The following is a 15,280-nucleotide window of genomic DNA, read 5'->3' as shown; positions in this document are numbered from 1 at the left end:
GAGGTAGCTGCTCTGCTACTTACAAAACCCTGAGCCCGAATTAGGTCGTCTGTGAATATTTTAGCACTGGGTTCCCCATGAACATTTGGTGTGCTAAACAGGTTTAGAGGCAGCGCCCATCTGTCCACGCTCCAGGCCGGTAGCAATGGCACTTCTCGCTGGCCGCACAAAGCAGCCGGTTACCCGAGGCCAAACAGTGATCCCTGATGCGCTTGGGTAATGACCTCGTGTGCATTCAAGTTCAACAGCGGGCGTGACAGGGAATGAGGGAAGGTGCAGCTGACTCGTATTGTTTCCTTGCGGCCCGGTGGTTGGGGACCAGCGCGTGGCAAGGTAGCTACACACATACGCACTGGGCAGAAAAAACGGAACTAAAATCCCGCAACCCGGAAACAATCTCTTAACAGTATTTGTGTATTTATTTTTCTTTTTTTTTGGGATCTACTGGGTAAGTCTCAAAGATTGACTAATTGATCACGATCGACGGATTGGCAACCACTGGTGTAGAATCTAACGGCCACATGATGTGTACATGACTGCTGATAGTTAGAAAATGTTTGGCAGCAGTTTCCTGTCCCAATTCAATGCGTTCATAATTGTCCCAAATAAACAAAGGGAATCCTAGCTCTTTTCTTGATTTAATTTTTGTTCAAGAGTTAATCCAAATAAGCAGCTGCCCTGATTAACCGATGGCCAAATTAACTGGAATATTCTGCACATTGGTTGCTTGTTGGTCAGGTTGGGTGCAGTCTTTCATTAATTCTGCTGTGTTTCTTGGAATTATTGTGGATGCTTACAAGAAATAGAATCCTATGGTTGTATATGGTGACATACTGATAATAAATTTACTTTGAACCCTTTGAAGATGAATGCCATAATTATCAGAAGTGAAGTCTTTCCAGAGATTTTTTTTATATTGATATAGTTTGATATATTAAAAAGCTAAAGGTTATCTTAGGGCAAATATCTTCATCATACAAAGCTCTATATACCAATATGTCAACATTTAGCTAAGAACAACATAGTTTTTTGTTAGATTGGCAGTCAGGATTCAGAGTCACTTACTACATTTGCACAAAATTAAAAATACTTTGCAGCTTCATGACTTATTGAAGACACACAGCTAAGCTATAAATTGCAGATCATCTTTGAAATTCTGGGCAGAATGCCATGAATACTAAATCCTAGTTTATTGTTGCATCTGCTGCCATCTGGATCAAAGGTCACTCAAAGCAAAAATACTCACATAAACCTCCATCATTAAGCATCTGAATGCTAAATAAACTAACAAGATTTACATTGACGCTCATTACTTAGAAACCGTAAATAACTACATGTGGAATAGTATAATTAACTTTGCCATTTTACTTTCCTCCCTGATTTCTGCTCACTTCCATCATCATAACTCTGGGTTTCATGCTTCTTCACAATTTATGTTAAGGTCTGCCAACAGAAGCTTTTCTATTGCTAATAGAAATAATGAAAAACACAAATCTGAACAGTTCCTCTGTTGAAAGAATAACAAGATTTAAAAAATTCCATAGTGGAATTACAGAATGAGGGCAAAAACAAAACCAAGTAACTATCATGGAAATTCTACATCATAGCTTTTAGTACTCTGCAACACAAGTGTTCTAAATACATTTATAAAATGATGCAGCAGGCATAAATAGAAAATTTTCTTGATACTGCTTCACAGAAATCCAAATATACTGTAAGTGCTATGACAAAAATGAAAGAAAGGTTGTCCTTGCCTAAAACCATAAAAACTTGCTTTAAAGAGGTCTTCTATATTCAGAAAGGTGTTCCATAGCCTTCCTCCAAGCTAGGCATAATCTGGTGTTAAAGCTGGTAAAACTGCAATAATGAATGATGAGATGGGTTTTCCAAAAGAAGACCATGAAAATCAACCAGATGGAAGATAATTAAGTGTGAAACCAAGTGCTGAAAAGGAGAGATAATAAGGTTTCAGAGCAGTTGAAAATTTTGCTGACACCTTATAGCTAGCTTTTTGAATAAAAGTTGTATTTAGGATGAATTGGAACACAAATGCCACACAAAACAGGTAAGTCAATATTGCTTATATCAGTGATGTTCAACATGCTGGCAAATAGATGGAGAAACATTCATAGGGAACTAAGGTTTCAGACGAGCACATTTTGTCAAACACCTTCACTCCATCTGCACCAAACAGTATTTTCCAGTGGCCAATCATTTTAACTGCAGTCCCCATTCTTATTTCAACATGTCGGTCCATGGCCTCTTCTACTGGTACAATGAGGCCACTCTCGATTGGAAGAGCAACACCTCATATTCTGTTTGACAAGCCTCCAACCTGAATATCGATTTCTCTAACTTCCAGTTCTTTTTTCTCCTCTCCCTTCCCCCTTCTTCTTCCATTTTTCACTCTGGTTCCCTTCTAGCCTCTTCTCCTCACCTGCCTGTCACCTTCCCCTAGTGCCTTTCTCCTCCTCTTACTCCCATGGTCCACACACCTCTCCTAGCAAATACCTTCATCCTTACCCCTTTATCTTTTCCATCTATCAGCTTCTCACTTCATTAATCCTCCCCACCCTCCTGGCTTCTCCCATCACCTACTTGCTTGCACTCCTCCTCCCTGCCAAGTTATTCAGGCCTCTTCTTCAATCTTTTCCAGTCTCTTAAAGGAGCTTGACCCAAAATATTGACTGTTTATTCCTTTCTGCCTAACTGCCTAACTAGCTGAGCTCGTCCAGCATTTTGTATGTATTACTCTGGATTTCCAACATCTGCAGAATCTCTTCTGTTTAAGGTTTCAGTGTTAACGTTCCAGAAGGAGATGGATATATTTGATGAGTGAACTCATCACCTTGAACAAAATTCTGGGGAGTGGGAAGTTGAAGTTAAAGAAAGATTTGTTGGATATTCAGTGGAATTTCAAAGAGATTGCTTTGTTCTCTCCAAAAGTTCAATTCTACTAAACATGACTCATTTATCTCATATTGAGCTAACTTAACATATTCATTTTTTTGGGATCTAGCCAAACAAAAAACATGCTGGTGCAAGATAAACTGGCACTGAACAAAATGCTGGAAAAGGTAACATATAATGTTAGCACAACAGCCAATAAATTACTTACACATGTCGCAAGGCCTTTGAATAAAATATGAAGGAAGATTTCATGTGAATTTTCTATTTCAATGCATTTTGGGATGAAATGGTACAAAAATGCTGCATCCTCATCTGCAACATTAGCACCAAAATCTTTTTGTCTATTCCCTCCAGACATTACCTCTCTAAAATTCTCATTAATGGCATGCTGATCATCATTGCTATTAAATCTAATTCATGCAAAACCTCATTGGCATGGCCAACATTTAGTGACCATATTTAGGTACCCTTGAAAAAGTGGTGGTGAGCCACCTTCTTGAACTACTACAGTCCAACTGGGAAAGACACTCCTACAGTCCTTCTAGGAGAGATACTCCTACAGTCATGTTTGATAGTGAGTTTCAAGATTTAAACCCAATGACCATGAAGGACTAGCAGAATATTTTTTAAATTGTTGAGCATGACTTCGTGTGGACCTTGCCAGTCACAGCACTTGTATGCTACTGCTTCCTTTTCCCTCTAGGTAGTTGAGGCTTTAGGTTTAAGAAATGCTGTCAAGTAGCCCAAGCAAACAACTGTGGGCAGTTTGTAGACTTTATTGATAATTGAGAGTAGACATATTGGATTTATCTTTTTTTAAAAAATGAATCAGATCATACCTACAAAATTTATCCTGAAACTTCCATTACGTACAACATTGCATAATTGACAAGATCATACTCAAATGGGTAACTTTCAGATACCAGCCCCTTGGCAACTAATGGGGTGTGATGATGCACAATATATAGAATCTGTTGGGATGAAGTGAACTAATAATTTTAGGAAGATCAGGAGGAGGAATATTATACAGGACAGCAGCAGCCGAAGTAGTACTGTTAATATGAATGAGTACTTCAGCAGAATAAGATTAAGACAAGTCAAAGTACGCTTTGTTATGATAAAGGAAATATGGGGTTAGCTGCTGCTCAGCTTATGGTGAGATAGAATGCAAATGGTGAAGTTAAGTCTTGGCAGTGTCAATGAAATGGGATGGAATTAATGGCTAAAAAGTGGGATTTGCTTAGCAGTAAGAAAGTGCACCCCAGTCAGGACTATATATCGGACAAGCTGGCTGATAACAGAGACAATGGAGGTATCAGTCAGGCAAAGCTGGATGACATAAGCACATTTGTGGAAATTCATAACTTGCTTTCAGATGATATCACTAAAACACAATAGCACAAACAGAAGATATTCATACAGTACATTGATTTGGAAGATTTAGATTTGAGAAAGAAGTTGATGCCTTGGATTCTTTGGCCATATAGATATGCAAATTGGAAATGCATAATTGAGCTCAATATATCCAAATAATAAAAGAGGAGCAGTGGTGGAATGTGTAGTCAAACTTGTCAAACGATAGTGTAATGTACCTCATTTTTAGGTTTGATCAGGATATTTTCAGTGTAGTATTATATGTGGAAACTTGATTGGAAAAGATTAAGTTTAAAGATACAGTGAATATTTAATGGATATTGGAAGATAAAATTATGCTCATGATTGTGAATTGAAAGGCTGCAATCTGGCTGACAGTTTGCTATGAGAGCAGGAAGCAAATGTAACTTGCTGATGCATGAAATGAATGATTGAACCAGATAGCACTAACACATTTCATTAGTAGGATAAGAGATAATTGAAAGAGATGGATGGAACTCCTCATCATCATGACATTGAATTCACTAAAACTTAAAAATCTTCCAGGGGTTGTAGTTTCAGAATAAATATTGTTTAGGAGAAAAAAAAGTCTTAATTCAGAGAGCAACGTATCTTTGAAATTCTCTACCCTGAACACTGGAGATACAGTCAAATTTATCCAGAACAGATATTATAATATTTCTGGATATTTAGGGAAACAATGGGTCCATGGATACTGCAAGAAATGAAGTTGGAGGTAATCAACCACAATGTTGCTGAACAGCACAGCAAACTGAAAGAGTCAATGGTCTACTTCTACATTGTATGCACACTTTGTTTGGTATAAGTAGTCATATCGTGTGCAAGTATTGCTTTATACTATTTGGGCAGATTGGTCTGTTGGAGTGCCATGAGTTCTATATACCAATGTTTGGTTTATGGTAGTGTAAAATTAAATCAAAGTAAACAGTTTTATTTTTTTCCCCAGCATCAATTTGTGGCTTCAGATTAACAAATCAATATTCAAACCAATGTGAAGTGATTATCTTTTAAATATCCCAATGTTGGAGTTTAAAATCTAGGCAGACATTAGGAAAATTCTGATTTTATCATAACCACAGTATACACCTCAATTTAAAAAAATACTGACAGCTCCACATGAAGTCTGAACACATACAAAACTTTAAGTCCCTAACTTCTTTTATGGGTATTCACTGGGGTTTTGACAAATAGCCTCTGTGGATAAGGGAAGAAAGCACTGACTTCAGAGATCTTACGAAGGGAATACAATACCAAACCTGCAGGTTAGTTTAATCAACTCCGTGCATTGCAAAGGACAGATTACAGAAAACAAACTGAATATTTTAGGTTTCAGAACAGGTTATAAACCTATGAACATTATTCCTTCTTTCTCACTTCATTTATTTTGTAATTTGTAGTAATTTTTATCTTTACACTGTACTGCAGCTGCAAAACAGCAAATTTCACCTCACCTAAATTAGTGCTAATTAATCTGATTTGGGATTAGTAGGCCACTTGAACCTTCAAGCCTATTCCACCATTAATACAATTACAGATGATTATCTCATTCCTGCTTTTATTCAATATCTCTTAATCTCTTTAGTCAGAATTATTTCTTATTCTGCGGTGTTCAGGGAGGGGAGCACCTCTGGTGAAGGGGTTGGTCATGTCCATTTTGGGCCAGCTCACTCACCTTTGGTCTCCTCTGAACACTCGGTTCCCATCTAGCTATTTGCAAGGGACAGCAGCCACATTGCAGTACACTGCTTCAACAGGCAGCCTAAACCAGGAGAGGGTAACTTTTGGGCCTCTTACCGCGCTGAGATATGGACATGCCTGTCCAAGCATGTGTAGTCAGATCTGGTTGACTGGGCAGATGAGATCAACAGTAAGATCCAACAGCCAGGAAGGTGATTCTACAATGCTTCGTGGATAGCGAAGGGCATGACAAGGCATAGCAGTAGTCATGGTCATCTACTGCAACCAAGGAAGACTCCAGTTGTGATAACTACTTATACCACTGGACCCAGACTTCTGAGGTTGAGAGTGGAACCACCCCTGTGTTAACGGCTTCCACTTTAAACACTCTCCCACAAAGTTTTCTTCATATAGTTCACATCGTCTGAAGAACTGAGCAAATCTAACTGTCATTGTCAAATACAATGGACAGCCAGTCATATCTAAATCTAATCAGTATATTTAATCGGCTTACAGGAGGGAGACTAAAATTCAGGCTGAATGCTACAAGAAGATCCTCTCACTCAACATCAGCAAAACCAAAGAGCTCATTATCAACCACAGGAGAAAGAAGCCAGCAATAGTGAGCCAGTACTCATTAGAGGAACAGAGGTGGGGAGAGTCAGTAGCTTTAAATTCCTTGTTGTCAACATAACATGTCTTGGGACCAGCAGGCAAGTATCATCACAAAGAAGACTCAACAGTGCCTCTACTTTCTTAGAACTTTGTGTAGATTCGGCATGTCACCAAAACTTTGACAAGCTTCCATAGATGTGCAGTGGAGAGTATCCCAATTGGTTGCATCACAGCCTGGTATGGAAACACCAATGCTTAGGAATGGAAAAGATTACAGAAAAGTGGTAGATACAGCCCAGTCCATCACAAGCAAAACCATCTCCACCACTGAGTATACATTTATATGGGGCCACAAAAAAGCAGCATCCATTATCAAAAACTCCTACCATCCAGCCCATGCTCACTTTTTTCTACTTTCATTGGACAGGAGATAAAGAAGCCTTGAGTCCCACATCACCAGGTTTAGGAAAAGTTATTATCCTACAACAATCAGTTTCTGAACAGGAATGGGTAACTGCAACATCACCAGTGAGAAATGATTCCACAACCCACAGTCTCACTTACAAGGCTTCTTTACAGCTCATGTTCTCAATATTTCTGTTTGTACTTGCAAAGTTTGTCAAACAACCCATGTGCAAAAGAAGGGTCTTTGTCTGTTTATATGTAGTTTCCCATAAATTTTATTGTATTTAGTTCTTGTAAATGCCTGCAAGAAATTGAATCTCAAGGCAGTGAAAGGTAACATATCCAAATTTATACTTTGAAATTATAAATATACTTAATGATTTGGACTCAGCCTTCTGTGATACAGAGTTTACCATTTTTGGGTGAGGAAATTCTCCAAAAGTTCAAAGTAAATTGATTATCAAAGTACATATATGTCACCGTATACAACCCTGAGATTCATTTTCTTGCCGGCATTCACAGTAAATCAATGCAAGACTACACCTAACAGGATGAACAAACAACCAAAGTGCAAAAGACAACAACCTGTGCAAATACAATAATAACAACAAATAAATAAGCAATAAATAGAGAACATGAGATGAAGAGTCATTGAAGACGAGTCCAGTTCAGTGGGAATAGTTTCCCTATAGTGAAGTTATCCCTATAGTTCAAGAGCTTGATGGCTGTTCCTGAACCTGGTGGTGAGTCCTGGGAATCCTGTACATTCTTCCTAATGGCAGCAGCACAAAGAGTTTGGCCTGGGCAGTGGTGGTCCTTGATGAAAGCTGCTGCTTCCCTGCGACAGCACTCAAACCTGTGGAGGGATTTATTTGTGATGGAGTGGGCTGTTTCCATTACTGTTTGTAGGATTTTCCGCTCAAGGGCATTGGTGTTTCCATACTAGGCCATGATGCAACCAGTCAATACACTCTCCATCACACATCTATAGACATATGTCAAAATTTTAGATGTCATGCTGAATCTTAGCAAACTTCTAAGGAAGTAGAGACATTGCTGTGCTTTGTTTGTAATGGCATTTACGTGCTGGGCCCAGGATAGATGCTCTGAAATGACAACACCAAGGAATTTTAAGATTCTAACTCCCTCCACCTCTGATCCTCCGATGATGACTGGCTCATGGAGTCAATCAGTTCCTTGGCCTTAGTTGACATTGAGTAAGGCTGTTGTTGCAGCACACTCCATCAGATTTTCAATCCTCCCCCTCCCCCCCCAATATGTTGATTCATTAACACTTTTGCTGTCACCACAGTGGTGTCATCAGCAAACTTGAATATGGCATTGGAGCTGTGCTTAGCCACACAATCATTAGTGAAAAGTGACTAGAGCGGGGGGGGGGCTAAGCACAAAGCCTTGTGTTGCACCTGTATTGATGGAGATTGTGGAAGAGATGCTGTTGCAAATCCAAACTGACCTCCGTCTGTAAGTGACAAAATTGAGGATCCAATTGCACAAAGACTCATCGAGGCCATGGTCTAGAAGCTTATTGATTTGTTTTGAGGGGATGATAGTATTGAATGCCAAGTTGTAGTTGATAAAGAGCATCCTGGTGTATGTACCTTTGCTATCCAGAAGTTTCAGGGTTGAGCGAAGAGCCAATGAAATGGCATCTGCTGTGGACCTGTTGTGATGGAAGGCAAATCAGAGTAGATGCAAGTTGCTTTTCAGGCAAGAGTTGATATGTTTCATCACCAGCCTCTCAAAGCACTTCATCACAGTGGAGTAATTGCTACTGGATGATAGTCATTGAGACAGGCTACTATGATCCTCTTAGGCATGAGTATAATTGAAGACTGATTGAAGCAGGTGGGACCTCAGCGTGCCAAAGTGAGAGGTTAAGGATATCGGTGAACACTCCAGCCAATTGATCAGTACAGGTCTTTAATACACGGCCAGGTACCCTTGGGCCCGATGCTTTCCATGGGTTCACATTCCTGAAGGGTGCTTTCGTATCGGCCTCAGAGAATGAAATCACAGGGTTATAAGGGGATGTGAGTTTGCGAAAATTCCTCCATGTTTTGATGGTCAAAATGAGCAAAGAAGGCATCGAGTTCATCTGTGAGTGAAGCCTTGTTGTCACCTGTTACTTGGTTTCACTTTGTCAGAGATAATAGCATTAAAACCCCGCTACAGCAGCCGAGTATCCTTCAGTGATTCAAGTTTAGTCCGGAATTGCTACTTTGTATGTGAAATGGTCACCAGACCTGCTTTCAGATCGGCTTTCAGCAGACTGTGGATCTCAAAGTTCATCCAGGGCTTCTGGATGGGGACACACTTGTCTATGATTGTTTTTATAAAGTCTGTGACAACTGTGGTGTGTTCATTCAGATCCTGATTAGTTCTCGAATACAGCCCAGTCTGCCAAGTTGAAGCAATCCTGTAGCAACTACCTCTTTGTCATCCTCATCTCTGGATCCTTGCTCATCAGCCTCTGCCTGCATGCAGGCAAGAGGAGGATAGCCAAAAGATTAGATTTCCCAAAATGCAGTCTAGCCATGGAATGGTAGGCATTCTTAATCATAGTATAGCAGTGGTTGAATGTGTGCTGCTGATTATATGCTGATGATAATTGGACAAAGATTTCATCAAACAAACCTGACTGAATTCCCAACTATGATTTGAAATGTGTTGGGGTGGGATGTTTCTTGTTTGGTAATGGCAGCATTCAATATCTTCAGTGCCTGATTAACATTGGCTTTTGGCAGTATGTAAACTGTGGTCAGGATCATAGAGAACTCTTTTGTTAAGTACAACAGTTGGCACTTGATCATCATATGTTCAAGATTGGTGAAACAAGAGTGCAACAAAATCACTATGTCCAAGCACCATGAAGAGCTTATCATGAATCACAGACCCCCTCCTTCTTCTTACTCTTAGTCAGCAGTCCAGTCCATCCTGTTGAGAAGCCTTTGGGTCTTTCAGACATATCCAGCATGTCCAGAGTGAGGCATGTCTCAGTGAAATAGAGAGCAATCTCTCATTTTCCTCCGATAAAACAATCTTGACCGTAAGTTCTCAGTCTTATTCTCCAGCAACTTTTTCATTCCTTAGTATTTCGACCTCACTTGGAGTCCTCCCCTCCTCCCTCTCTTCTGGCCATGACAACGTAGCTTTGGTTCACTTAAAGGTACTCCATCTGTATGCTTGAGCATTAAATCTGACAAATTCACCTGAAGATTGTCAAATCTCTAGTTCGTTATGATGGTTCAAAAGTTTGTTGCTTAAAGGGAAATTACAGGCCACAGAGTGCAGTGCGAGGTAGATTTAGAAGTTTTGTAAGTAGCCCACAATTCATCACCATACTTCACCAGTGCCATCTTGATCATTCCTATCCTAAACAGCTTATCCTATTTCGTTTACTTTTGCCCTCCATTCTGGACTTACTCCTGATTGTGAACATTCTTCCTGCACCAAGTTTGTTCACTCCATCAGGAATTTGTGTGTTTCAACAAGGTAATCTTTCATTTTACTAAACTCTAGTAAACAGAAACTAAGCAATTTCAATCTCATTTCATATACTGTATTAGTTCTGACACCCCAGAAGTCAGCCCAGTGAACTTTTGCTTCATTCTTTCCATAGTAGGAACATCCTTTCTCGGGTAAGGATGCCAAATCTACACACAATACTCACCAAAAACCAATATATGACTGTATTAAGGCAACCTCCTCCTGAATGCAAATCTCTCACTATGAAGGCCAATGGACATTTGCTAACCACCTGGGTTACGAGAACATCCATGTTTCATTGCAACTCCCTCATTCCTAGTCCTTAGCCATGCATATAATCTTCCCTCCTGTTTTTTTTTGCCAAAGTGGATGTCTTCACAATTATGCACATAACAAATTATCTTCCCAGTATTTCACCACTCACTTGACCTGTTTAAACTGGAACTTCTTAGCACAAAATCCATCCCAGCTTTGTCATCCACAGATATCCACACTATTACATTTATTTCACTTACCTTGAAGATTAATACATGATTTAAGTAACAGAGGTCCAAGTATGAAACCCTACAGTAGCCAATGAGTCATTTTCTGTCACTTAGAATAGATTTCATTTCCCGTTACACTGTTTCCTGACTGCTAACCAACATGCTAACCACAGTAGTATGTTCCCCCAATTCCATGCGCTTTAAGTTTACACAGTTTTTAAAACTATCTGGAACCTTACTGAAAGCTTTCTGAAAGTTCAAATACACTACATCCACTGATTCTTGTCCATCCACATTCTTCCAATAGTGCAGTTCCTAGAGTGTCCAACCCTAGGAGCTGTGCTACAGATGGAATGCAAAAGCTTCAAGAATGGTGAAAAGATTAACTAGCTCCAGGAATTATGGCTCAAGTCATGCACCAAATTGACCACCTTGGAGCAAAGTCCTACCTAGTCAATCTTCCCCTATAACCAGATCCTCCAAACCTGGCAACATCCTTGTAAATTTTCTCTGCACTCTTTCAACCTTGTTTATATCTTTCCTATAGGTAGGTGACCAAAACTACACATAATTCTGCAAATTAGGCCTCACCAACATCAATATAACATCCCATCTTTCAATGAATTATGCACCTGTATTCCCAGATCCCATTGTTCTACCACACTCCTCAGTGTCCTACCATTCAGTGTAAGACCTACCCTGGTTGGTCCTACCAACGTGTAAAACCTCGCATTTGTCTGCATTAAATTCTGTCATTTTTCAGCCCATTTTTCCAGGTGATCCAGATCTCTCTGCAAGCCATTATAGCCTTTATGACTGTCCGCTACATCCCCAATCTTGGTGTCATTGGCAAATTTGCTGTTCCAGTTTACCACATTATCATCTAAATCATTGATATAGATGTCAAACAAAAAAGGATCCAACATCAATCCTTGCGGCACACCACTAGTCACAGGCCTCCAGTCAGAGAAGCAACACTCTACTACCACTCTCTGGCTTCTCCCACAAAGCCGATGTCTAAACCAATTTACTACCTCATCCTGAATGCTGAGAGACTGAACCTTCTTAACCAGCCTCCCATGCAGCACCTTGTCAAATGCCTTACTAAAGTCCATACTGACAACAGCCACTGCCTTGCCTTCATCCATTTTCCAGGCAAATTCCTTGAAAAAATGCTGGAGGAACTCAGCAGGCAAGGCAGCATTACGCATGGGTAGGCAAGGAGATAAGGTGAGAGAGGGAAAAGGGGATGGAAAATAGCGAAGGAGAAGGGGGTGGGGGCACTACTGGAAGTTTGAGAAATCGATGTTCATGCCATCAGGTTGTAGGCTACCCACATGGAATACAAGGTGTTGTTCCACCAACTCAAATGCGGCCTTTTCATGACAGTGGAGGAGACCAGGGATAGACATATTGGAATGGGCAGAATTAAAATGGGTGGCCACCGGGAGATACTGCTATTTCTGGCGGACAGAGCGTAGGTGCTTGGGGAAGTGGTCTTCCAATCTACGTCAGGTCTCACTGAAATACAAGAAGCTACACTGGGAGCACCGGACGCAGTACAGTTTATGACCCCAAAAGCCTCACAAGTGATGTGTTGCCTCACCTGGAAGGACTGTTTAGGGCCCTGAAAGACAGTGAGGGAGGAGGCGTAGGGGCAAGTGTAGCACTTGTTCTGCTTTCCCTTGGATATGTGCCAAGAGGGAGATCAGTGGGGAAGGAGGAATAGACAGGAACTTGCATTGTTTATGAAAAAACTCTTATGTATGGATGGAAGAGATACGCGGCCCAACCTCTGGAAAAAATGTTATACTAGAACTAGATATATACTAGATAATTTCTCTTAACGCAAATCTACCTCATTCAGACTTTAAACATTAAATTTTCACTTTACACCGACAAACATTTCTTTCCAACTTACAAAATAATTTTGAATTAATCAAAAATAGTCCAAGGACACAAGCAGGAGTATGCCAAACTGACCAAATGTGCTTATTCCACCTTTCAATCCATTCAAAGGTAATCTAACCTTGACCTCAACATCACCTTTCTGTCTTTCCCAATATCACTTCAGGCATTGTCAGCGTCTGCCCTGATTTTCTTGACAGTGAAGTTACATTTATAATTTTTCTAATCTTCTAACATCTCTACTGAATACTGCATAAAGAATTCTGACAGATTATAACTGCTGCATCCACTATCATTGCAGCCATTTGTCCCAAAGGTGTGAGCCATCAGTCAGGTCTTGGAGAGTTAACAGCCTTTGGAGATTTATCAGCCTTGTTATTTTGCCTATAGCATGTTTCCTAGTAAAAGATTTTTACATTGTGAACGGACAATTAAATATGGAAATATTTGTGAAACACTGCAAGCTTTAACCTAAGATAACGAGTTGATAGTTAATATTTAATGATATGGGCTGTAAATGAAACAAATATGAACAGTCAGCAGTTTACACTACAGCATATGAAACTACAGGGATCAAAAATAATCTTTTACATTTAGTTACCAACAGAAAACATCATTTAGAATGTAAATGTCTATACCAACCAGAGATGCGTGCTGGAACTGAAATCAACAAAAATTAAACCAATTATTGCAAAGCCAGCTTACTGAGTTGATTTTATTTTTATGTAACATGCCCTCATTGATAGATCAATTCCAGAGCTTCATTTTCATCTCAGATGCAAGCTGCTTTGGTGCAACTCAGGAAACCATTCCATCAGAAATACTGAAGCCTGTGCATCACTATAATAGTTGAACGGAGCTCCAAAGGATTAAAATAGGCAGTCAGCAAAAATTTTCCGCGACACGTAAGCAACGTGAACGCGATTCCTAGTAATCCACAATACACAGCTAAATTGCCTAGAGTGTCGATCAATCAAAACTGACCGGCGTGGAGAAAGAAAACTGGCCAACTGAGCCGATTCGCTATATCGCGCATAATTGTATTGTAGAATCATACATTGCCAACATTTATTGCAGGAGCTGCAAGCGAACAAGCCAAATCAAATCAAGGAATCCTTGCAACAGTGAGGCCGTTCATGTGATTTATTCAGCGCTGAACACTACCAGTGGCCATCGGAATCCCGAACTGCCAATGCCTGGGACAGGATTCCCCGATCACCAAGTGACTGAAGGGGCTGAGGGTCCTGAGGGGCGGCGGCTACTGCCTCGGTCCTGCTCAACTGGCGGGACCCCCCCCCCCCCCACCACTCCGCTCAACCCCCCCCCCCCGGAGAAAGCCACTCCGTCGCCTCACGACGGGAAACGGCGATCTGCAGCCGATCAAGGACATCGGCGACCGCCGACTTACCGCTCGCCGCTCTCGCTGCCACTTTCCAGTCAGCAGTGCCACAGATCGGTGAAGCGCTTCACCCGGAAGTGCTGCCGCTGACAGCGCGCGAGCCCAACTGAACGGACACGTGTATGGGGAGACGTTCGTGAGGGGGGGGGGGAGGGTAGGCTCCGGGTGCCGGGGTCTCCCGACACGCGGGTGAGGGGCGCGCGCGCGAGCCGGGCCGACACCCCGGAGCGGCGGCGGCGGCGGCGGCGACAGGTGAATGAAAATCGAAACGGATGCCTCCGATAGAAGCGTAGAGGGGCAGTTCGTCCCGGTGCCGGGTCCGGTCTGCGCCATTCAAAGGCTGCCGTTCTACCTCAGACCAATGCATTGTGGCTTATTGCAGAAGATGAGATTTAATTCCCCGCACTATCCCCATGTCCTTCAATTATCTTAATCTTGCGAAATCTATTAACTGAATCCTTCACAGCTCTCTAAGATAGAGGTTTGCATAGATTCATCACCATCAGAATGAAGAAATTTTGTCTCGGTTATCCTCAATAACCTATCTCGTTATCCGAGAAAGTGACCCCTATTTTTAGATTCCTTAGCTAGGGGAAACATTATCCCCACATCTATGTGATAGAGCACTTCTAGGAATTTAGTATGTTGCTGGATCTCTCATAACAGCTTTCCCAACCTCAATGAGTAGCTTAAGCCTGTACTGTACTCTGATTTGTTGCTCACCAATCTAAACAGCAGCTTACAGGGTGTTTATTCAATCATACTGCACCCCAAGAACCATTCTGACGAATCTTTGATGCACTCATATGGCAAGGATATCCTTTTATGGAAATAAAACAGTACACAATATTCCAGGTATTTTCTCAGTAAGGCCCTTTCTGAGAGCAATAAGATTTTGATTCCTATTCCTATTTTAGTCCTCTTGTAACCTCTCAAAATTATAGGTCCATAAAACCGTGTGTTTTTTTCACGTTTGATC

The 15,280-nt window shown here is 41.0% G+C and overlaps 1 protein-coding gene across 3 annotated transcripts in view; it reads right to left on the bottom strand.

Moving 5' to 3' along the window:
- The window catches only part of LOC132405406 (sideroflexin-1), a 75,167-nt gene extending 60,730 nt beyond the window's left edge, over window positions 1-14,437 (bottom strand). For 2 of the 3 annotated variants that reach the window (XM_059990174.1, XM_059990176.1), the window contains exon 1: window positions 14,311-14,437. The gene's annotated coding sequence lies outside the window, so the exon portion shown is untranslated. The remainder of the gene's footprint in view (window positions 1-14,310) is intronic. The other variant, XM_059990175.1, reaches the window with a different exon arrangement.
- Window positions 14,438-15,280: the final 843 nt, after the last annotated feature.

Source organism: Hypanus sabinus, chromosome 15, assembly GCF_030144855.1.
Source record: "Hypanus sabinus isolate sHypSab1 chromosome 15, sHypSab1.hap1, whole genome shotgun sequence".
Taxonomy (NCBI): domain Eukaryota; kingdom Metazoa; phylum Chordata; class Chondrichthyes; order Myliobatiformes; family Dasyatidae; genus Hypanus; species Hypanus sabinus.
This window is presented reverse-complemented; position numbering and strand designations above follow the sequence as displayed.